We start from the raw sequence: 25896 nt of genomic DNA, 5'->3' as shown, positions 1-25896 counted from the left end.
TAACATCTGTCGACTTTTCTTTGTGTAATACCCATTCCACCCATTCTTTGTTTATTTCCTCCCCACCCTGGCTGGATAAATGAAATGTGTCTTACTCATACTTGCATGCCTGGCAGTATTTAATAGTAACTTATACATTGTTGATCAAAAACTGTATTCATTTAAACATTTAGGGATGCCTGGGTGACTCAGCAGTTGAGCATCTGCCTTTGGCTCAGGTTATGATTCCTGAGTCCTGGGATTGAGTCCCACATCAGGCTCCCTGCAGGGAGCCTGCATCTCCCTCTGCCTATGTCTCTGTGTCTCTCATTATTCATGAGAATAATTTATTTATAAATAAATAAAATATTTTTAAAAAAACATTCAAAAAGTATATGGTGAGCTCCTACTCTGACTTATAAACTATACTATGGGCTTGATATATAATTATGAATACAACACAGAATAAAATCGGAGAGCAGATTTTTCACAGTTTTAGCAAGGTGGCATGAAGTATTATGAAACGTTCAAAAGTTCAATTATACCAACAAGCAGAGAATGTATGTCAAATGTTACACTGAGTTGAAATAATCCTGCTTGCCTACCTCCTCAATTATTTTTAGTCCTAAATTCCCAGAGTAGCAAATGGTGGAATGAGGTCCAAGGAAAATCAGTCTCCTTTCCACCCTATATCCAGCTCTTTATAGATATCTCCTCACCCAAAGAGAAGTTTCCAAAGTAGTCGTATTATATGATATATATTAGCATTTGAGAAGACAATCAATGTCCTGTATAATTCTCATTCTGATTCCATTTCATCTTAAATGACCTCTTTCTGTCTTGTAAATGTATAGGATTCCCCAAAGTTTGCACCTTAGGTGGAAATTTTCTAACCTTTCCACCATCATTACAACAAAATCTAAAATGTTTTCATAAGGTACAATCAAATTATTGAGAAAAGATATATGATATGAGCTCTCCTCCCATAAGACCTTGAAGAAGGAAATAATTACAATATATTAATGAAATTATTGAACAAATATTTGTAACACATCTGCCACATATTTGTTACTTATTCTGCCAAATATTGCCAAATGCAATGCAAAAATAAGAACTCCTGCCCTTGGAATCTAAATAAAAAATAAAAGCATATCTATATACTTATTTGTTTCTTTAACAAGCATTTATTGAGTGCCTACTATATGTTAAGCATTAAACTGAGTTCTGCAGAAACAATAATGGATGTTCCTTGTCCTCAGTGATCTCTGACTTTAATGGAAGGAATAGATCCAGAAGTACAATTACAACACCATGTCCCATATAAAGAGGCAGAAATGCATAAGGGGTTTTATAGGTACAGAGAATAAGTATATAGCCTATTTGCAGCACTACGTTAATATGGAAATCTGGAATATCAGGAAAAGTCATCTTGAAGTGACCCTCAACGTGAGTTTCATAAATTGGAATGTTTACTCCTGTTAATAGCTGTTAAAAATACATTCTGTGCAGAGGGTCAATGTGACCAATATCAAAAGGGAAAAAAAAAAAACAACAACTTTAAAATCAGTAAAACCAAATTAGGAACATATGGCAAGAGTTTTAGGAAAACACAATGTTACCTGCACTAGGACAAGAGATAGAGGTGTGGAAAGGAAGGAAGAGATTCAAAATATTTCTAAATGCTTTGGTTAGGGATGGAAATCAGTGAGGAGACGAGTTGAAAGATAATCCCCATGTTTTCAGATTGACTGAGTGAATGATGATTCCCAAACAGAACTGCCAATCCAATGTGGTGATTGGTTAAAAGTTAGCAGACATTATGATATTCTAAGATCACAGGATGGTTAGCAAGACTTGGGACAGATGAACTCCTCAGTAGGTGACCACAAACCCGGAGAAGCCTGCTATCTTCAGATGCATGTTTTATATTTCCATTTCCTGTGAACGGTGTGGCATGGGAAAGGTTTACAAAAAAAGCTTCATGGAGAATTTAGACACAAATAATAAGAACAATTTCCATTGTTCAAATATCATCCCATAATAAATCTCTCAGAAAATGAAACACTGGTAGTCCTTTCCCCATTATTGAATTCATATTGGTAAGATATACATGTGTATAGTGAATACAATTAAGTTTTTTAATTATAATTCTGTCTCAAGAGAATTACACAGCTTTAACTCCTAGAAGAAAGCCATTATAAAGACTCCAACTGGGACCTTAAAAAATATAAACTAGAACTCCAGTGTATCTAGACGGGATAATAGTTAATACATTATAATGAGATCAGGTGATGAGTTTTCTCCCTGATGGTGAAATAGTAGCAAATATACCTTAAATCTTGTGAGCATCCAATGTAAATTGGATGATATAATACATCTATTATAATCTTAAATAAATCCACAACCAAGCTCATTACCTCTGTTATTGTTTCTACCCGTTTAATGCCATCATAATCGCTCCCATCACCCAGGTTTAAAAACCCAGCCACCATCTTTAATAGCTGTTCTGCTAGAACTTGGGGGAAAGTGTTTTTCTGAAGGAGGATGATGTATCAGGATTAGGAAAGACCAAGCAGGGCTCAGAGACGAATATAGGGTACGGGAGTTCGGGCAGGCAGTCTATACACATCAACACATCCTACACCAAGTTGATGGAGGCAATTTAGTACTAAAGGAATCAATATTTGATCAACAACAATTTAGGTACAGGAGGTCAGAGCACGGTAGTCAATCAGCTAGACAGGCAGTTTGGGGATCAAATGTACATAGGTAAGGAGTTCCTAGGAAAGATGCTGGATGAGTGAAAGGCTGAACAGGTACTCAGGAATCAAGAAAATTCAAAGGAAGCAAAGTGCAGAGCAAGGTCACAGGGTCTGCATCCAGATCAGCACAAGGAGAGGAAACGTGACAGGCAGGAAATCTCCCCCAGCAGTTCTTTCCGTCGGAGTGATCAAATGCAACCAGCAGTTTTGTAGCTTTGTTATTCAGGAAATACAGAATATTTCAGACTTTTAATGCTTGACTTTTAAAGATGGAAACGTCTTCTTTAAACTAGAAACTCATAAGGCTAACATGATGAAAACACGTAGGTTTAGAACATTGGTCAATGTGTTCTGGTACTGAAACTCTTTTCAGGATTACCAGAAGGCTCAGTTTGCTCTCCATTTTGGTCTGATTTCAGTAGGCACCTCAGCAGCACAGTCTTAAACTGTGAGGTAGGTGGTTCCTTCTACCTCTCCCCACCACGGTAGTATAGTGTCATCTCATCTCCCACGACACAAAGATGACTTAAGCAATCCTGGTTTTTATTGTTTGACTTGTCCCATACATAATTTCAAAATAGTTTTGAGATAGGGACACCTGGGTGGCTCAATGGTTGAGCATCTGCCTTCAGCTCAGGGCATGATCCCAGGTCCAAGGATTGAGCCCCGCATGTGGCTCGCCACAGGGAGCCTGCTTCTCCCTCTGCCTATGTCTCTGCCTCTCTCTGTGTGTCTCTCATGAATAAATAAATAAAATCTTTAAAAAAATAGATTTGGGATAGCTAAGAGTCTCCCCATCCAAACCCCTAATCAAACATCTCTCCTTCAGGTTCCTGAGAATGTGTATAATCACAGCTTTCCAAGATTATTGCTTACCAGACTTTTCTTTCCAACTCCCCTGACACTCTGTCCTTTAATTACGCTCTCTTAATTTTGGATCTTCCTTTTCTCTTCCTTCTCCCTTTTTCCTGTTTGGCTGCAAACATGCAACATTCTTCTCTAAATATTACAACACAATTGTCTCCTAAATAACCTATGTTTCCTAATATCATCATACGATATTGAAAAACAATAGTTAATGGGTTTGATCCTAATTCCCTATTTGATTTCATTTCACTTCCTATGTTCTCAAACTGATGTATTCCAGCTTCTGGTGAAAGCCAACCAGGGAACCGAAGTCCTTTTAACATGTATTGATATCACCATTGAGTGAGGACTAGTGATAACATCTTTAATGGTTTACTTCTTTTTTGTGGTCTGGTTATTCTTTTTTGGTCACAGATGACTGTCATAAAAGACACCCTCCCTGCCCATACCTAAGGCAGGATGGTCTGACTTGTTCCCTTATCTCTGGTTTCCTTAAACATCAGTATTTGGGGGAGTTTTGTGAGCCTGATTCCCTGGCCTGCTACCTCTCTCTCCCTACCTAGCCCTGTTTTTCCCTAACTCAAAATGACACTTTCCAGTAGGGCACTGACCTGTTCCCAATCACTTAACTCCATGGTATTCTCCTCATCCCTCTTGATCTATTTTTAGAGTTTTATGTGAGGGAATTCCCCATTCTCTGGCTCTGATAAATCGATTTCTCCTATGCGCATCTAAGATAATAACATTGAATGTTTCAATGATGACTATTATTTCTCTATGAAATGTTGAGTAACACGATTTTAGCCTTTAATCCCCTATTTCCTTTTTTTGTCTCTTCTCAGAAATGTATCTTTTCCTTCTGGTTAAGTTTGCATTTCTAAATGTTAACTATTTCATCTCTACTGACAATCTAGAACCTTTCTGGAGCTCTGTCCTGCACCTCTGAAGAGAATCATTTATGTCTAATCAATGAAAGACACTTTCCATATCTAAAGCTGAACAGATTTTTCTCTTTTCTCCTTGGTAAAAATCTTCTTCCTTTTCCTTTTGTTTCATGTCCTCTGGGCTTAAATTCTCATGACAGCTTCTCCTCTTCTCTGCTTTCTGAGACCATCACATTTAATCAATCAAAATCCATACTGTTTCCTATTTCCAAATGACTCCTATTTTAGTCCTTTCTTTTCTATATCCATTGCCACTGTCCTAATTAATGCTTATACCATCTAAAGTTTGTTCTATGAAATACATTCTTCAAAGGTCTTCTATCACTAAAGTTTCGTCTCATATGAAATCTATCTTGCAAACAGATTTGTCTTTCTAAATACTGTGTTGATCATGCCACACATCTGACTTAAATACTTTGGATCAAATCGAAGCATCTAAGCCTGGAATTCAAAGGCGCGCACAATATATCCCAATCTATCTTCCTAGAGTCCTCCAATTACTCCTTCTGACCCCTACTCACTAAAACAGACAGATCTTTATATTAAGTGGCGTCTTTATGTCTAGACCACCCAGATCTCTTGAGTCTTTTCCCAATACTGTAACATCCTCCCCACCTATCTGAATTTTTCTCAGATTTCAAGACCAAGTTCAGATTCCACCAACTCTATAGAATACTTTTGTTTCCTGCAACCCACAGTGATCTTCTAAATTTGGTATATACAGCACTCTGCATATTTTTCACATAAAACTATGCAATGCATTCTATTTTGACATGTCCATCATATCTTTTCAACTGTGTTTCAATTATCCTACTTCAGAGAATATGTCTTGTATTTCTATATTAGGCATTTGTTTTTTAGTTCATAGTAAGTGCAGTGTTTTTATTGATTTTATCCAAGGTTGTAATACTTATTAATGAAGTGTAATAATTAACTTTCATTTTCTGTCTCTAAAATTTGTATGTTATATATGGGTATATAATTCATTATTTAGTTTTGCATGTTTCTTTCCTTCAATTGTATGGAAAAAAATATTTCTTTATCCTCATTTCTACCCCCAGGTATGTACATACACACATGCATAGTCCCTGCTTAACCCCTCTGTGACTTAAGTAAGCAATGACATTCTCCCCCTAAATGTTTTTCCTTTTAAATTGATGATTGGATTACTGGTCTTTATCTTCTCACTTCGGGATGTAAACATAAATATCCACTGTATAATGAATATATACTGTGTATCTATAAATACAGCATAACACTTCAGAGAAAAACTAGTTTTTGCAGCTAAGTTATTATTGCCATTATCTTACATTATGAGGAGTAGAAATCTTTACAATGAATATGTAACGGGATTTATCTAAGCATGGAGTGTCATAAATATCTTTGTCTTTATGTCTATTTTTTCCCCTAAATATACATCTCAAAGACTAGTAAAATTAGTTTGATGGAAGTGCCAATTTAAGTGCTCATAGTTTTTAAATTGTCTGATAAATAATATTAACTTGTAACAAAACTTTTTTTCTTCTTTTGATGCATTTCATATCACAGTCCAAATTTGCCACTTTGAATTCCCAGGTTTTAAATCTTCAGTATTTATTATAGCTACTAGCTGGTTTGAAATAGAGCAGCAGTGCCCTCTAGTGGTTCCTGTCTTTTCGGAAGCTGCATACACTGATTTCCTTAAATATATTTCAACTACATTTTCAACTAATTTTTTGTTAATGTCTTCCAGTGAAGTTTGTCACAAAGTATAATTATACATAACTTTTTCAAGTTGCCTATCCTTCGGAAAACATATCAAAACATACAACAATTAATTTAATTATTTTTCAAGGCTGTCATTGGTTTTAATATAGAAATCCAATGTCTAGAACATTTCTCACAACTTCCTACTCAAACCAGTTTTGTTTTCTTCTCAGATATGATTAGATATTCAAAATAAATATGAACTAAGGCAATTCATTAGTAAAAATATTTTTTCATTTATTTTAAATGTGAAAATTTTTAATATAAAATGACTACGGGGCCCATGAGGTAAAGGACCAACCTAATAGTTAGTCCAAATATTTACTTCCCTATACTAAGTTGCCCAAGTACCTAAAGTTAATCAAATAATAATTCTCTTCCAAGGGCTTATTATATGCCTAGGAAAATGAGTAGATGTTTATTTATAGTTTACTTCAGTAAAATAAATATTTATCAAATATCAGTTACTGTTGGGCAGTGAAGATATACTAATAAATATGCTACAGTCACAAAAAGCATTTCTCCAGCACTGTTTTTTTTTTTTTTTTTTTTTTTTTATTTATTCATGAGAGACACAGAGAGAGAGAGAGAGGCAGAGACACAGGCAGAGGGAGAAGCAGGCCCCACGCAGGGAGCCCGACACGGGACTCCATCCCAGGACTCCAAGATCAGGCCCTGGGCCGAAGGCGGCGCTAAACCACTGAGCCATTCAGGCTGCCCTCCAGCACTTGTTTTAAAAATAATATCCCATAATAGTTTCATTAGGTTCTTGTATATCAATAATCTTTCCGTATCGCAAATAGGACAACCAGAATATAGAAAATTTAAAATGTATTCAAATGCATTTTGAACACCAGAAGTAGAACACTGCTAAGCATTCAGCATTTAAATTTTTACAATACCTGCCAACTTGCATGATGTGTTAAAATACGTAGTGCTTATAAACACATATACACATATACTTCAAACAAAAATGTGAAAATTCCATAAGAAATGAGATTTTTCAAAGCTTCCTGACCATGCCTATAATTTTGAGAACATATTATACAAACTTATGTTGTTTTTATTAACTCCTCAATTACATAAAAAGAGTTGTTAGGAAATATTTTATTATTCTGAACCTATTTTGCTAATGCTTTCAAAGTGCAGAATTGGCTACAAGCAACTTCCGTGAAATAGTTTCCAAGTTTCCATCGTGCTGGGTATCTTCTCACCTCTTTAGGTCCTCTCTCTACCCTTTTCAACCTAGCTCTGTACACTGGAAATTTGACACGTATGTACTACAGAAGTAATCTTTCTTGCCTTTCTGCAGCTTCCAGGAAATGAACAAAGGGAAGGAAAAATTCACTCCCAGCCCTACTTCCTCTGAGGCTCTGATGTATCTCTCTACGTATACTCATAGCTCCTGACAGGTATCCCTCTCCAAACAGCCTTCTCTGTCTCTGGATTCATAAACTGCTTCTTCTTCTCATCTCTTCAGGCCAGCCTTGTCACATGGACTGTTACCAACTGAACTGTGCCCCCCACCCAAATTTATATGTTGAAACTCTAACCCCCAGTATCCCCAAATACAGAGAATGGACTGTACTTGGAGATAGGGCCCCTAAAAAGGTGATTAAATTAAAATGAGGTTGTTCAAGTGGACCCTAGTCTAGTTTGACTGGTGGCCTCATAAAATAAAGAGATTAGAACCGGTAAGAGGGACACCAAGGATGTATCGACACGTAAGAAAGCCCTTGTGAAGACACATGCAGAAAATGGCCATTTACAAGCCAAGGAGAAAGGCCTCAGGAGAAATAAACCCTGGTGGGACTTTGATCTTGGACATCTAGCCTCCAGACTGTGGGAAAATACATTTCTGTTGTTTAAGCCACCCAGTCTATAGTATTTTGTTATGGTAGCCCCAACAAACTCCTACAAGTACTCTCATCAAGCTACAACCTGTGGCTTACATCTTAATCACAACCTTATAAACAGTCATTTTGCTACATTGTCTTGAACACCCAGTTAGAGTGTGCCATACAGTTTCTGATTCACTCCTCTATGTATTAGCCCTGGGTTGTTTATTTTTACTTTAATTAATGGCAGTGATGGCGTATCAGTTTCCTAGGGCAGATCTGATAACCAGAAATCTGAAATCAAGATGTCACCAGAGCCTTACTCCCTCTGAAGGCTCTAAGATAGAATCCTCTCCTGCCTCTTCCAACTTCTGCTGGCTCTTGAATTTCCATGGAGTGCATCACCCCAATCTCTGCTCCAATTTCATGACATTCCCTTCTGTCTTCCCTATCCTTTCTCCTAAGCATGCCTGTTACTGGATTGAGGGCCTACCCTAATTTTTCCAGCATATTCCCATATCAAAATCTTCACCTTAACTCCATCTGCAAAGATCTGTTTTCTAAAGAAGTTACATTCACAGGCTCCAGGTAGACATATCTTTTGGAGGAACACTCTCAACTTACTATAGACAGAAGAATAAGTCTCAAAATGAATTTACTATCTTCTTGCCTGATGTCTTCTTTTCAGTATAACATCTTCATTATACAGAAAAGAAATAGAGGGGCAGCCCCGGTCAGCGTTTTAGCGCCACCTTCAGTCCAAGGCGTGATCCTGGAGACTGAGGATCCAGTCCCATGTCAGGCTCCCTGCATGAAGCCTGCTTCTCCCTCTGCCTGTGTCTCTCATGAATAAATAAATAAAATCTTTAAAAAAAAAAAGGAAAGAAAAGAAATAGAGGAAATAATAAAGGAAAATAATAAAGGACCCCATACAATTAATATGGAAGTAAAGACAAGTACAATGTCCATACATAACTTGCCTTTCTTAACTCAAAATAAAGCACGTGGAACACATAAAAATAGTAACTAAAAGAATTTTAATAAATAAAATATATATTTAGCACATTTTAAAAGTATATAGGAAACTATAGTTATTAAAAGGAGGATCCTGTTGACTCATTCATAAAATATTTTTATACCTCTATGCCCAAGACATTGTTTTATCAAAGAAATTTAAAACAGTAATGATTTTTACGAATTAATATAATGAAACATAAAATAACAAGAATTAAATTCAGAAGTTCATCTAATATAATCATTTATTTTACACATGAGAACTCCAAATTTCTATTCATAAATCTCTTTAATCTAGGCATGGGTTTTCCTACTTAGATTCCACACCACAAATTAACTCTTTCATATCAACTGTGTTACTTTTTTTTTGTCAGTTGGAAAAAAATTGCACACTCATAACCATTCTCCTATAAAAAGGACACTCATAATTATTCTCTTTCTGTAAAAACTAACAATGTCTAAAGGAATAGATATAAACATACGAGCCAAGAGTTGATCTCTTAAAACTGTAGTTGGTCAATTATGGTCAAAGAAATATATCCCTCGGTAGTTTTCATGGTATTATTCTTTCAAAAGGAATCATTTCTCCCTAAGGACTTATAGTCTAAAGGGGTCTTATCAGGTTTTTAAATATCATATTGTAAAGACAGATTCTTTTAAAATCTGATCATAGTACTTAATGAACCCATTGTGTACCAATTAGCAGTTCATAAAAATTCTGGTCCTATGATGTCCATGACAGGAAACTAACAACTGTATAGCCTTCATGTTTTATTTTTATTTTCTCTTTCTCTATGTTAATATGCCCAACTTCTTTTCTTTTTTTTCCCATATAGGGTCTAAAGAATACTATTCCCTAACCCCTGAGATGTTTACTTTATGTGACATAGGATTCTTTAACATTTTAATCAGACACAATCTTTTACACTACAATGATTCTAGGAAGACAAGACTTGACAGTATGTGAGGAATATTTAGTATTGCTTCATGACTACCTGACTAGGCATAATTATAAGTCCTGCAAATAAAATCTTCCTTTATCAATCTTAAGACTTCTTTTGAATATAGTAAACTTTGTAGTGATCCTTTCAAAAAGGAATGCCTTTAAGATATTTTTATTTTTATTGTATTTGTATGTGTTCCCTGAACTTTTCTTTCCTCCCCAGGAGAAGGAGATGCCAGCACTAAGCCAGTTTGATGTCTGATGCCTCAAGAAATGACCAGGCAGAAAGAAAAAAGTAAAGAGAAATCAAAGCATTTCCTCTTGGGAAGCAGTTAATATTTGGTTTATATTTGATTCATACACAGATCAGATATTTCTATAGCATTCATATTCATCAAAATGCCTGCTGAAAATTGACACAAATATTGAATAGTCCTTGAGTATTTCTGCGGGAGGCTGTAATCCACATCAGGGACTGTGGTGTAGTGATTTTTCTCCCCCCCCCCTTTTTTTTATGTTTAGTGTGACTTGTGGCTCTCCAGGAAGATGCCATATGGTATATGGTGGTGGAGTCACTAAATTTTTTTCCAACTGGACATGCGAGTCAACTTCATGTCCAGTTCTTTATTTATAAAGAAATAGCTCTGCTTAAGTAATTATTACAAAAGATTTGAAATTACAAGGGCCTTTCTATACAACCATCTACATAGGACCAGTGTTAGATGCCATCTTTAGTATCAAAACCAAGACTATATGGACAGCCATGAAAGTCATCAATCATTGAAAAGTCAAGGGTGGGAAAGCCATACATGAAATGGTATGCCTTTCCTTTTTTTATTATTTAGTAAAGTGAACTTTGCAATGACAAGAGCATAGAACATATTTACTTCTGGAGGTATGAAAATATAATGTGCTTAATATCTAAAGATTTCATGTAAAAGCTACATATATCTTGCTTCTCCTCACTATACCATGAAACTAATGCAAATTCCAGGTAAGAAAATTGTAGCTTTAAGTATTTATAAAACTCAGAGTATAAGCACATTTCACAAAGGTTATGACTATAGGCACATCTGGGTCGGTGACTTCTACATTATTCCACCATGTCCTGCAAAGACTCTAAACTAGTCTCCGATGTTTCCTCCCAATAATGCGGTAGCTACTTCCTCCGTCTTCCAACACTAATCAAAATGAACAATTCCCTCCTTTTTGCTCCTGCTTTCTTTATGTACCAGAAAATAATACACACCTTGAAATAATTTGTTTGTATATCCCTAAGTGTTAATTAAGTGTGTATTCCTACCCTTTAGCACAATGCCTAACACACCATAAACACTCAGTAAATTTTACCAAACTGCTATTGAATCTAACCATGCTGAACCTTATGATTTGTTTTTATCCAAATGCTGCCAGTAAGCAGTTTTTGGACCTTGGGCAAGTAACTCATTCTCTCCACAGTAGCTTTTAATCAGCAAAATTAAATATTTTAATTTAAATAATTCCAAGGTTAGTGGGCCTAAATAAAAAATATAAATGATTAGTCTTACAATTTCAAACTAAATTGAATCTTCATCTTTGGAAAAACTATGGAAGAAAAAAATATACTTTTGTTTTCATAACCTCCTAGAAAATCTATATCCATAACATGGGTGTTTAAAATCAAAGGTGTAGTGATCATTACAGCTAGCAGCTACATATGCACTACTTAGCACCACACTGAAGGCTAATTGGTTTGGGAAAGAAACATTTGATCATAACCGCCAAGTGCACATGATATATAATGATTAGTGAAACAAACCTAGTGCATGCTCTCTTCCCACTGTTCAGTTGTAGTTATTAGTGGCTGCCTACCTCCCCGCCTCCAGCAACATCGATGTCTCTAGAGCTCCCGAACCCATTTACTTTCCATTCACTGCTTGCCTCACTGCCTGCAGCTGTATTAATACATCCCAGAAGAATTTGTTCCCATCAATTACGGTAGAAGTTGTAGTCACAGTTCTGTGGCATATCAGCACAACTGCAAGCAGGCAAAAATAATACATAAAATAAATAAAATAAAAACAGACTCAGCTCATGAGTCACTGCAATTAAGATGTGAGGTATGGGAAGAGGAGAAAAATAAAAGGTGCTTTTACATTATCAGATGAATTGTTACCTAATATTTGCTATACAGAATATAACAATGATTTCTGGAATAATAAATGCATTTAAGGCTAAACTTACAGAGCAAGAATGACAGGTGTAAAACACTGGAGAACTTACCTAATTATTCCAAGTCCTTAATTGTGACTCCCCTGAATTTGTCATAGAAGGTTAATTTTCCTCTTAGGAATCTCGTGTTAAATGTTTATTCCTGCTACTAGAAATTATTTTTGAAATAAGAAATGCCATGAGTGAAAAATATTATGGTGTTGCTAAGATTTAAGGAATTGTCCTAAAATAAAAAAAATATATACTTTTCTGCATTTTTTATTATAATCACTTATGACTTGTATAGACTCAAAGAATTTTAAAGGCAGAAGAAAACCTGGTTATCACACAACTACCTCATTTCATTAATGAATAAACTGAAATACCCTACCTAGGTACTAAGGGGAAATTAGAGCCAATCATAATACTCTACTGAATACTGTAACCAGATCATCTTCTCTGAATATCCCTGATTTCCTTTACATTGGTCTATTCTTTTTTTTCTAATTTTAAAGCTTCTAATATTTTATTAACTCTAAGTTTTTATTTTCTCCCTCCCATTATAATGTATCTAGTTAGAGAGCACATTCCTTTGTCTATTTTGTTCATGAATGTATCCAAAACATCTAGTGTGATGTGAACACACAGTAAGGATTGAATAAATATAGATGCTGAATAAATAATGAAGGAATTGATAATTGGTGCAAAAAGTCTGCTAAGGAAGTAGGGAGAGGAAATATGAGAAAATACTCTCAAGAAAGACAATTGTATTGTTAACAATGGAAGAATTAATCTGGCGTGATTTTGGCTACAGATGGGGATCTTCATAATTTAAAACACACACACACACAAAAAAAACCTGGTAGTTTTAGTAACCTAATATTATTTGATTCCAAGTGAAGTCATTGGACAAGAATATCAGCTAAGAGAGAGTTAAAACATGATGGAAGATAACCCTTAAAGAGACGGTGAGGAATTAAAACTGCCATTGGGAAAATAGGGAAGAAAATTTGCAGGTTAGCGATCCTTTTTAAGAAGCACTGAGGGAATTGGAGACGATAAATGTGGAGGCACCAATTCAAAGTGCTCTTCAGTATTTTTCTTTTTTTTTTTTTTTTTTTTTAGTATTTTTCTATACAAAATCAACCATGCAGGTATAATTGTACAAAAGGTAGACAATCTGTAGAAAAAAAAAAAAAAGAACTCAGGGCTCAGAAACTGAGATACATATCTCATATCTATAAATCATGGAAAAAAGGACATCAGGAGACATGTTCAACCTCTTTTGTGTGTTTTTTTTTTCTTTTTGTGAGAATAAGAGTAATGATTTGCAAGCTCTTTACATGTTAGAGCAGTAACCGGAAGTGCATTCAATGGGCAATCCTTATTCTTTAAAATTCGTTTAGGGGTATCCGACTGGCTCAGTCGGTAGAGTATGTGATTCTTTTTTTTTTTTTTCAATATAGTTATATACTTTGCTTGCTTAAACTCGAGTTAGTTAGCATATAGTGTAATATTGGTTTCTGGAGTAGAATTTAGTGATTCATCACTTAAATATAACACCCAGTGCTCATCACAACTAGCGCCCTCCTTAATACCCATCACTCATTTAGTCTGTCCTCCCACCCACCTCCCTTTGTTCTCTATAAGAATCTCCTATGGTGTGCCTCCCTTTTTGTTTTTATTTTATTTTATTTTCTCTTCCCTTCCCCCACGTTCATCTGTTTCATTTCTTAAATTCCGCATATGAGTGAGGTCATACAATATTTGTCTTTCTCCGACTAACTTATTTTGCTTAGCATAATATCCTCTAGCTCCATCCATGTTGTTGCAAATGGCAAGATTTCATTCTTTTTGATGGCTGAGTAACAGTTCACTGTGTGTGTGTGTGCCATATCTTCTCTATCCATTCATCAGCTGATGGACATTTGAGCTCTTCCCATAATTTAGTTATTGTTGATAGTTGATAAACATTGAGGTACATATGCCCTTTCAAATCAGCATTTTCGTATCCTTTGGATAAATGCATAGTAGTGCAATTGCTGGATTATAAGGTAGTTCTATTTTTAACTTTTCTAGGAAATTCCATACTGTTTTCCAGAGTAGCTGTACCAGTTTACATTCGCACCAACAGTGCAAGAGGGTTCCCCTTTCTCCACATCCTCACCAACATCTGTTGTTTCCTGAGTTGTTAATTTTATAGAGCATGTGACCTTTGATCTCAGGGTGATGAGTTCAAACCCTATGTTGGGAATAGAGCTTACTTTAAAAATAAATAATTAAATAAGATTTGTTTAGATTTGCATTATGGTTATAGATGTATTCAATTTTGGTAAATGCCCCACATGCATTTGAAAACAGTGTGTATTTTGCAATTTTTGAGTATATTGTCTTATATATACCGATTAGGTCAGTTTGATTAATGTTTAATTTTTCTATGTCTACTTACTTTCTGTCTACTTGTCCTGTTATTGAGAAAGATGAGTAAATATCTCCAAATATGATACTGGATTTTTTTATTACTTCTTTTTCATGTCTCAGTTCTTGCTTCATATATTTTGAAGCTATGCTATTAGGTGTTATTGAAATAAGTTGCTAGACTCACGATGGAGCTGTTTCTGCCCAGGGTGCCAAGCCAGCAAAATAAAAGTTATATAATTCTAGTGTTCCTGTAAATGCTCCACTTGATCAAAAATGCAGTATATCCAGTCAGCCAAGCCCCAAACACTAAGCCAACTCTAGGCACCATACTATTTCCTTATTCCTTCTCACCCCAAACAAGGTTGATTATGTGGCCCCAGCTGATAGATTTTTTATTGTTTCTTCCTTGTTCTTTATTTTTAATCTTATAAAAACTTCCTGCCTTCTGCCCCATTTTGCAGTTGTGTGAATAGAAACTGTCTGCTTCATGAAGTGTTAAAGTTTATTTGTATCATCTTAATTGTTTTCTTTAATCGTTTTAGGGGGTCAAATGGGTGATGAGTGTTAAGGAGGTCACGTATTGTGATGAGCACTGGGTATTGTATGTAAGTGATGAATCACTAAGTTCTACACCTGAAACTAATATTACACTGTAAGTTAACAAACAGGGATTTAAATAAAAACTTAGAGGGAAAAAGAACTGTATTAAAAAAATTGTCTTCTTTAATCATTTTTTTAATAATTTATACAAAATACTGTGGAATTGTCCTTTTCATCATGTGAAATATATTCCCCTTTCCTTGATTTATATATTTTTATCTCTGTCAGAACTTCACCTTGTCATCACTTTTTATTTTTCAGTGAGATATAATTGACATATAACATCCTATTAGTTTCAGCTATACAACATAATGACTCAATACATGTGTATATTGCAAAATGATCACTACAAGAAGTCAAGGTCTGTCACCACACATAGTTACAACTTTTTTCTTATGATGAAAACTTTAAAGATATACTCAATTTCTTCATTTGACAGATAAAGAGGTAATGTTTATAAAAATGTGTTCTTTTTTTAAAATGTGTTCTTTTACTAACTACCTATGTAACTTTGGAGATGATATGTCTTCCCTAAACTTCAGTTCTCTGATTCTTAAAATATTAGTAATACCTTAGAGAATTTCTGTATAGTTGAAGTAGGATAAACCATCTTGGTGCTTTTCCTGTAATAAAATAAGACTTCATTATGTCACCCTGCAGTATTCAATACCACTATTAGTAGTATTTTAAAAACTTTGGTCCAACCCCAGAATTAGATGGCTTCCTTGAGACTTCTGAAAAGTTATGAGACTAGCATGACCTTGAAATCAATATCTGAAAAAGATGTGAAGGGAAAAGAAAACTATAGATTTATCTAAAAAACATTAATCCTAAAAAAATTTATCAAATATAACATAACAGTATGCATAAAAGATGATAGTAAATTATAAAAAAGTATGGTTTGTTCCAGGAATTACAAGGTAAGCTAATATTCAAATCAACAGTATTTATCATATTAACAGAATAACACAGATATTTTAATAGGAGCTAAAAATCATTTAACAAAATTCTGTACCCATTCATGATTAAAAACAAATAAAATTTCTTAGCAAAGTAAGAATAGTATGAAATTTCTTTAACCTGATAATGGTACCTACAAAAGACCTATATTTAACTAATATCACTTGTGATATCAAATATTAAGAGCTTTCCCATTGATATCAAAAATTGAAAAAAAGAGGGGCACCTGGGTGGCACAGTTGGTTGAGCTTCCAATTCTTGGTTTTAGCTCAGGTGGTGATCTCAGATTCATGAAATCAAGTCCTGATCCCTGTGTCAGGCTCAGGCTTTTGTTCAGTGGGGAGTCTGCATGAGATTCTCTTCCTCTCCTTCTCCCATTCTCCCACTTACTCTCTTTCTCTCTCTCTAATAAGTAAATAAATCTTTTTTAAAAAATAAAGAAAAAAATTCACTATCATCCCTTCTATTCTATACTGCAGTGAAATTATTAGCCAGTATAATAAGGAAAGAAAAAAATATATAAGGATTAAAATAAGGAGAATTATGCAACCCTAATAAAAATCTTTTATTTATGAGCAAAATGATAATCTTATTCTAAAATTTATAAATTAATGCAAAGGAATAAACATAGGTAAGACAATATTGAAGAATTTTTTAAATGTAAATTTGCAAATATCTCATAAACCTGTAATCAGTAAGACTGCATGGTGATAACATTAGAAATTACAGTATAAAATAAATAATGGAAACGATATAGAATATAGAAACAGACCAACACATATACAATCACTTTATTTATGTCAAAAGGCCTGTAGTATAGTAGGAATAGGTAATTTGTTTCAATAACTGGTGCTGGGCCAGTTGAAAATCTAAATAGGAAACATGGCTTGATCCATACAACATAGTATATATAAAAATACCGGACAGTTTGCATATCTAAATATATAAAGCATATGAATGAATGAATGAATGAATGAATAAATAAACATCATTTCTCTGAGTGAGAAGGGGATAGTAAAGGTTGGAAGCAGGTTTGTAACCTATTGTCTCCCTTTAGTAGAGACATTTAAGAAAGAAAAAATAGGCTGATCAAATTCCCTGCAATTATACTACAAAACAGGTGTATTGTAAAGGCATTATTTAAACTCTTATGTTAAATCCAAACCAGAACATGTTGGAATGTAAGAGATGAAGGACATTTGGAGATTAGATCTGACAATCTTGGACCTCCCCCAAAGACTTGTCATATCTTTTGCTACTGCCTGCATCCTCTGAAATATTAGTAATTTGGTACTGGGTACACTTTCAAAAATTATAGTGTATCTGATTTGACAATTGATCTTTATCATAGGCAAAGACTTCTTAGTCCACCTGGTAGCAAATCTTTTCTAAGAACAGATAAATGCAGTGTGTAGAGTTACACAATTAATACTACATAGAATGAGAAAGTACAAACTATAACTATATGCAACAGTGTGGATGAGTTTTAAAATAACTTTGAGAAAAAAGAGAAAATGTAAGAGAAGGCAAAAATACTATATATATTATTTTGGCAATCATATAAAGTTCAAAATCAAGGGTTAGTTAATAAAATGAATCTTTGGGGTTAAATGTCAGAATATTCTTTATCCTTGAAGGTCATTTACTAAATGTGCACAGAAGGGGGGCTTCTGGGATGCTGACAACATTTTCTCTGTTGGATTCTGATTACATAAATGTGGCCACCTTGTGAAAATTCATGAACATATTCATGATCATTTATGCATTTTTTGTATGGATTTTTCTAAAATCAAGATTTAGAAAACTGAGTTGTCAATGATCACACAATTGCTTTAAGGAAAAAGACTGACATAATAACTGATATAACAACCAGATCTTGTTCTTTTATCTTAATTATGCATACATATATAAATAATCCACATATTAAACAACCATACAAATCTTTAAAGAAAGTTTGTGCTTGCAATTTTCTAATAATTTTGATGGATTTGTCAACAAAAAACAGTGTGCTATGAAAATACAACTAAAGGGAAAAAATTGCATAGAACACCTTTAAAAACTTGCCTTGGGTCTTACAAATATCATGATGTAGCGAATGTTAACACCAAAACTCCAATGTTAGAACCAAAGGGCTGAATCACAAGTAGTTGCTAAACATCAGAGTACAACCTATTTTAGTTGAGAAATAGCCCAAGGTACAGAGAAATGAACTGCTAACTGCTTAGAAAAGTAATAAATAGCAATGACAAATAAAGACTCCCTGTGCTTTTTCCCAACTTTAAAAATCACATTTTTTTCTGAACTCTAGTGTAATTTGATTAAAATTAAAGGATGTAAATATATATATGTATATGTATATATATGTATATATATACATATATACAGAAAATAATTAATATATACAGAAAAATAATTCTTTCTAAGAATTGCAAATGAAAAGGGCATTTGGGTGGCCCACTTGGTTAATGACTGACTTTTTTATTTAGATTCATTTTTTTTATTTTTTTTATTTTTTAACGGTTTTCTTTATTTATCCACGAGAGACACACATAGAGAGAGAGGCAGAGACATAGGCAGAGGGAGCACTCTCCATGCAGGGAGCCTGACGTGGGACTGGATCCCTAGTCTCCAATATCATGCCCTGGGCCGAAGGCGGCGCTAAACTGCTGAGCCACCCTGGCTGCCCAATGACTGACTCTTGATGTCAGCTCAGGTCATGATCTCAGGACTGTGAGATCAACCCCTATAACAACCCCCTCTAGGCTGGGCATGGAGCCTGCTTAAGATTGTCTCTCTCCCTCTCCCTCTCTCCCCATCATCTCCCTGTCCCTCTCTAAAATAAATAAATAAATAAATAAATAAATAAATAAATAAATAAATATATTTTTTAAAGAATTGAAAAGGAAATTAAATGTTATAAGAAAAGATTAATACATTTAACAGGGAATGTGGAAATCTTAAATAATAATTCTAACGAGGTAAAATAGGAATTTCTCTGATTGAATTATATCTAAATAATATATATGCCAATAGTACTGATCAAAGATGTTTGGAAAGAATAAACTTTGCTATTTTGAGCCCAAGACCTTAGTGATAATCTAAAAGTTGAGGAAAAAAGGCAAAGAGGTTTTAAAAAATCTTATTTGACTGACTTTCAGTACATAAATGGGTATATATTAGTAGATTACAGAACATTAAGATAAAATAAATTAGAAAAGAGAAATATATTTAAGTTGAATTTAAGAAAGGATAATTTCCTAGAAAAATATTGCATCTGAAAATGTCAAACTGGAATAAAGGGGTAAATGTTCATCCTTGAAAGGAAATAAATCAAGCATATAAAATGCCAAAGCAGGTTTCAAAATCTTTGATATTAAATGGGTATGGAAATACTTACTTACTTTATTTATTTATTTAGCATTTGGGCTTCCTGGGCCCAAATAGTGGAGAAATGAAAAATACATTGAGGCACAGAAGATTTAAGCAATCTTCATTCCAGATTTAAAAAATGTTTTCCATTCAGAGTATTTTCCTCAGAATGAATAATGATTTCAAACTTAAGCAACCGTCAACTTCATGTAGATGCAGAAGATGTTATATACAAATCTTGTGGCAAAGAGAAAGGAATCCAAGTATATTCACTAAAAAGGCAGCAAACCATAAAAGAGAGCAAGAAAAGAAAGGATTAGAGAATGAAATCTTGCCATTTGCAAAATATGGATGGAACTAGAGATTATTATGCTAAGCAAAATAAGTCAATCAGGGACAGCCAAGTATCATATGATCTCAGGAAAACTACAAAAACAACCACAAAACAAGAAACAATAAAGGCAATGGGGCACTTGAGTGCCTCAGTCAGTTAAGCATCTGCCTTCCAATCAGGTCATGATCCCAGGTTCTGGGATTAAGTCCCACATCAGGCTTCTCATTCAGCAGGGAGCCTGCTTCTCCTTGTCCCTCCTCCAATCATAGTCTCTCTCTCTCATTCTCTCAAAAATAAATAAATAAAATCTTTTTTTAAAAAAAGAAGCTTATGGCTCCTTAAAAAAAGGCAATAAATACGTACCTATGAGTAATTACTTTGAATGTAAATGGACTAAATGTTCCAATCAAAAGACAAAGGCTGTCAGAATGGATTAAAAATACAAGACTCATCTATATGCTGCCTATAAGAGAGTAATTTCAGACTCAAAGACACTTGAGGGGATGGTGAAGTACATATCATGCAAATGGATCAAAAGAAAGCCAAGGTAACAATACTTATAACAGGAAAAATAGACTTTAAAACAAAGACTGTAAGAAGAGACAAAGAAGGACACTATGAACAACAAAGGGCACAATCCAACAAGAAGATATAACAATTGTAAATATTTATGCACCAATAGAGGAGCAAACAAATACAAAAACAATTAATAACAAACATAAAGAACCTAAACAATAGTAATACAATTATAGTAGGGGACTTTAACACCTCACTAACATCAATGGGCAGATAGTCCAAACAAAAAATCAACAAGAGTGGCTTTTATTGACATACAGGACCAGATGGATCTAACAGATATATTCAGAACATTCCATTCTAAAATAACATAATACACATTTTTTTCAAGTGCGCATGGAACATTCTCCAGGTTAGATCATGTATTAGGCCACAAAACAAATCTCAACAAATTCAGAAGGATTGAAATCGTACATTATCTTTCTGACCACAACACTAAGGAACTAGAAATAAACTATTATAAAAAATCTGAAAGGAACCCAAATACAAGGAAGTTACCTACCAAGCTACTAAACAACAAATTTGTCAACCAAAAAATCAAAGAAGAAATAAAAAATTACATGAATACAACAGTTCAAAATCTTTGTGATATAGCAAAAGTGGCTCTAGGAGGGAAGTTTATAACAATACAGGCCTAATACAAGAAGCAAGAAAAATCTCAAATAACCTCATAATCTTACACCTCAAAAGATGAGAAAAAGAAGAACAAACAAAATCCAAAATCTGCAGAAGGAAGGAAATAGTAAAGATTAGAGCAGATATAAATGATATAAAAACTAAAAAAACAAAACAAAACAAAACAAAACAATAGAACAGAACAATGAAGCCAGAAGATAGTTCTTTGAAAAGATCAATAAAATTGATAAAATTTTAGCCAGACTCATCGAGAGAGAGAGAGAGAGAAAGAGAGAGAGAAAGAGAGAGAGAGAGAGGACTCAAATAAATAAAGTCACAAATCAAAGAGGAGAAATAACAACTGACATCACAGAAATACAAACAACTGTACGTGAATATTATAAAAAATTATATGCCAACAAATAGGACAACCTAGAAGAAATGGATAAATTCCTAGAAACATATAGCCTACCAAAACTGAAGAAGCAAAAAATAGAAAAGTTGAAAAGACTGATTATCAGTAATGAAATAGAGTAAGTATTTAAAAACCTCCCCAAAAACTGAAGTTCAAGACCAGTTGGCTTCACAAGTGAATTCTACCAACATTTAAAGAAGAGTTAATACCCATTCTTCTCAAACTATTCCCAAAAAAATAGAAAAGGAAAGAAAACTTCCAAATTAAATTTATGAGACCATAATTAGCCTGATATCAAAACCAGATAAAGACATCATGAGAAAAGAGAACAGACCAATATCTCTGATAAACATAGATGCAAAAATCTTCAATAAAATACTAGCAAACTGATTTCAATAATACATTTTTAAAAAATCATTCACCATCATCAAATGGGATTTACTCTTGGGATGCAAGAGTTGTTCAATATTTGCAAAACAATAAAAGTGATACATCACCACAATAACAGAAAGGATAAAAACAATGTGATTATTTCAACAGATAACGTAAATGCATTTGACAAAGTACAGCATCTATTTATGACAAAAACCTTCAACCAAGTTTTTAGAGGGAATAGATCTTAACACAGTAAAGGCTTTCATGAAAAACCCACAGCAAACATCATACTAAATGAGAAAATGAGAGCTTTTCCCCTGAGATCAGAAATAAGACAAAGATGTCAACATTCATCTCTTTTATTCAAATTGTACTAGAAGTCCTAGCCACACCAATTGGACAATAAAAAGAAATAAAAGGAATCCAAATTGTTAAGAAAGAAGTAAGATTTTCACTATTTGTAGATGACATGATACTTTATATAGAAAATCCAAAAGATTCCACACACAAACACAAAAATGTTAGAAATTCAGTTAAGTTGCAGGATACAAAATCAATGTACAGAAATTAGTTGCACTCACTAACAATGAAGTAGAAGAAAGAGAAATTAAGAAAACAATCCCACTTACAGTTGCACCAAAAATAATAAAATACCTAGCAATAAACTTAACCAAAGAGGTGAGAGACCAGTAATATGAAAACTATGATATATTGATGAAAGAAATTAAAGACAACACAAACAAATGGAAAAACGTCCCATGCCCACAGATTGGAAGAATGAATATTGTTAAAATATCTATGCTACCCAAAGCAATCTACAGATTTAATGCATTCTCTATCAAAATACCAACAGCTCTTTTCACAGAACTAGAACAGTCTTAAAATTTGTATAGAACCACAAAAGACCACAACAGCTAAACCATCCTGAAAAAAAAAAGAAAAGAAACATTGACGTATCACAATTCCAGATTTCAAGGTATATTAAAAGCTGTAGTCATCAAACCAGTAGAGTACTGGCACAAAAATAGGCATAAAGATCAATAGAATAAAAGAGAAAACCCAGAAGTCCACAATCATATGGTTAATTAATCTTTCACAAATGAGACAAGAACATGCAATAGGAAAATGACAGTGTCTTCAACAAATGGTGTTGGGAAAACTGAAAAACTACATGCAAGAATGAAACTGGACCACTTCTTACAACATACACAAAAATAAACTTAAAATGGATTAAGGACCTAAATGTGAGACCTGAAACCATAAAAATCCTAGAAAAGAGCCCATGTAGTAATTTCTTTGACTCTGACCATAGCAACATTTTTCTAGATATGTCTCCTGGGGCAAGGAAAACAAAAGCAAAAACAAACTATTGGAACTATATCAAAATAAAAAGCTTCTGGGGCGCCTGGGTGGCTTAGTCAGTTAGATGTACAGCTCCTGTTTTCAGCTCAGGTCATGATCTCATGGGTCATGAAATTGGGCCCCAGTCTGGCTCTGTGCTCAACAAGGAATCTGTTTGGGAATCTCTCTCCCTCTGCCCCTCTCTGAAATAGATAAAATAAGTCTTTAAAAAATACCTTTTTTTAGTGGTGCCTGGGTGGTTGAGTCAGATAAGGTCTGCCTTCTGCTCAGGTCATGGGTCAAGCCTTTCTCACTCCCTTTGCTTATTCTCTCTTTCTCTCTCTCTGTCAAATAAATAAAAATCTTTAAAAAAAACTTTTAATTAAAATCTTCTGCACAGCAAAGGAAACAATGAACAAAACTAAAAAGGAACCTATGGAATGGGAGAAGATATTTGCAAAGACTTCTGATAAAGGGTTAGTATTCAAAATATATAAAGAACTGATAGAAGTCAACATCTGAAAAACAAATAATCCAATTAAAAAGTGGGCTGAAGGCATGAAAGACACTTCTCCAAAGAAGACATACAGATGGCCAATAGACACGTGAAAAGATATTCAAAGTCATTCATCATCAGGGAAATTCAAATCAAAACTACAATGAGATATCACCTCACATCTGTCAGAATGGCTGAAATCAAAAATACAAGAAACAACAAGTGCTGGTGAGGATGTGAAGAAAAAGGAGCCTTCATGCATTAGTGGGATTGTAAACTTGTGCAGCCACTCTGGAAAACAATATGGTTTCCTCAAAAATTCAAAACAGAACTACCTATGATCTAGTAATTTCACTGATCTGTATTCATCCAAAAAGTACAAAAATACTAATTCAGGGGATCCCTGGGTGGCTCAGTGGTTTAGCGCCTGCCTTTGGCCCAGAGTGTGATCCTGGAGTTCTGGGATCGAGTCCCGCTTCGAATTCCCAGCATGGAGCCTGCTTCTCCCTCTGCCTGTATCTCTGCCTCTCTCTCTCTCTCTCTCTCTCTCTCTTTCTCTCTATGTCTATCATGAATAAGTAAATAAATAAATAAATAAATAAATAAATAAATCTTTTTTAAAAATACTAATTCAAAAGGACACATGTGCCCTGTAATTATAGAAGCATTATGTACAATTGCCAAATTATGGAAGCAGCCCAAGTGTCCACTGACTGGTGAATGAATAAAGATGTGGTATCCATACACAATAGAGTATCATTCAACTATAGAAAAGAATGAAATCTTGCCCTTTGCAATAACATGGATGGAGCTACAGAGTATAATGTTAAACAAAATAAGTAAGTCACAGAAAGACAAATACCACATGATTTCACTCATATGTGGAATTTAAGAAACAAAACAAATTAGCAAAGGGAAAAAAAGATAGAGAGGACAAACCAAGAAATAGACTCAATTCTAGATAACAAACTGATGATTACCAGAGAGGAGATGGGCAGAGGGTTGGGTGAAGCAGGTAAAGGGAATTAAGAGTACATTTATCATGATGAGCACTGAGAAATATATAGAAATGTTGAATCACTATATTGTATATCTGAAGCTAATGTAACACTGTATGTTAGTTACATTAGAATTAAAATTAAAACTTAAAAGAAAAAGCAAAACAGGGATGCCTAGGTGGCTCAGTGGTTAAGCATCCTAGGATCAAGTCCCACTTCAGGCTCCACAGGGGACCCTGCTTCTCCCTCTGCCTATGTCTCTGCTTCTCTCTGTGTCTCTCATGAATAAATAAATAAATCCTTTAAACAAAAGAAAAACAAAAACAAACAATATTTCTCTTAGAAATGAAATTACATTTCTTCTATACACACTCCAAAAGAGATGTTATTCTCAGAAGTGTAAAAATACTGATTCACAAATACACCTTCTGTAGTGTAATTCATATGGATGTCATCAAATCATTGTTCAAATTGGATAGCTATTAGTTAAGCTCAGTTTACTAGTTTTTTATATTATGATTCAAATTCATTAATATAAACAAGAAGTAGAAAGTGAAATAATGTCATTTTAGTTAAAAATAATTGGAATAAATTAGAAGTATAAATATATATAAGATAATTGAAATCATAATTATCATAGATAAAATTATAGCAACATATAATTTCCAAAGCAAACAAAAAATTGTATAAGACAAAAATTATTACTATTGAATTATATCTGAGAATAATGTGTTTAACTTAATTCATTGAACAACTATTTTCTTAGAGGTTGGTTTTGTGTTTTCATTTTCTTTTTTCTCCCCCTACACTTGATTAGATAAATTAAGATTAATTCCTACAGAATCCAAATCTGCCCTGTGGTTACACAGCCTTGAAATAGACCTTTGATTAAATAATGTTTGTATTGTTTTGACTGCCTGTACTTCTACAAAAAATTAAGGAAAAGCTGTTTTAAGTTAAACTAGAAAAGAGTAGAGAAGAATTTAAAGATAGCAAGGGCAGAACTTTACCAGTAGAAGTGTAATGAGGTTGGAAAAATGTTAAGACTTGCTTTTTTTGTTTTACTACAAGATAAAGAATATTTATTTTCTAATCTATCTTCTTTAGTTTCTG

This window comes from Canis lupus, chromosome 31 (assembly GCF_003254725.2).
Source record: "Canis lupus dingo isolate Sandy chromosome 31, ASM325472v2, whole genome shotgun sequence".
In the NCBI taxonomy this organism is placed as follows: Eukaryota; Metazoa; Chordata; class Mammalia; order Carnivora; family Canidae; genus Canis; species Canis lupus.
Note: the sequence above shows the minus strand (reverse complement) of the source record.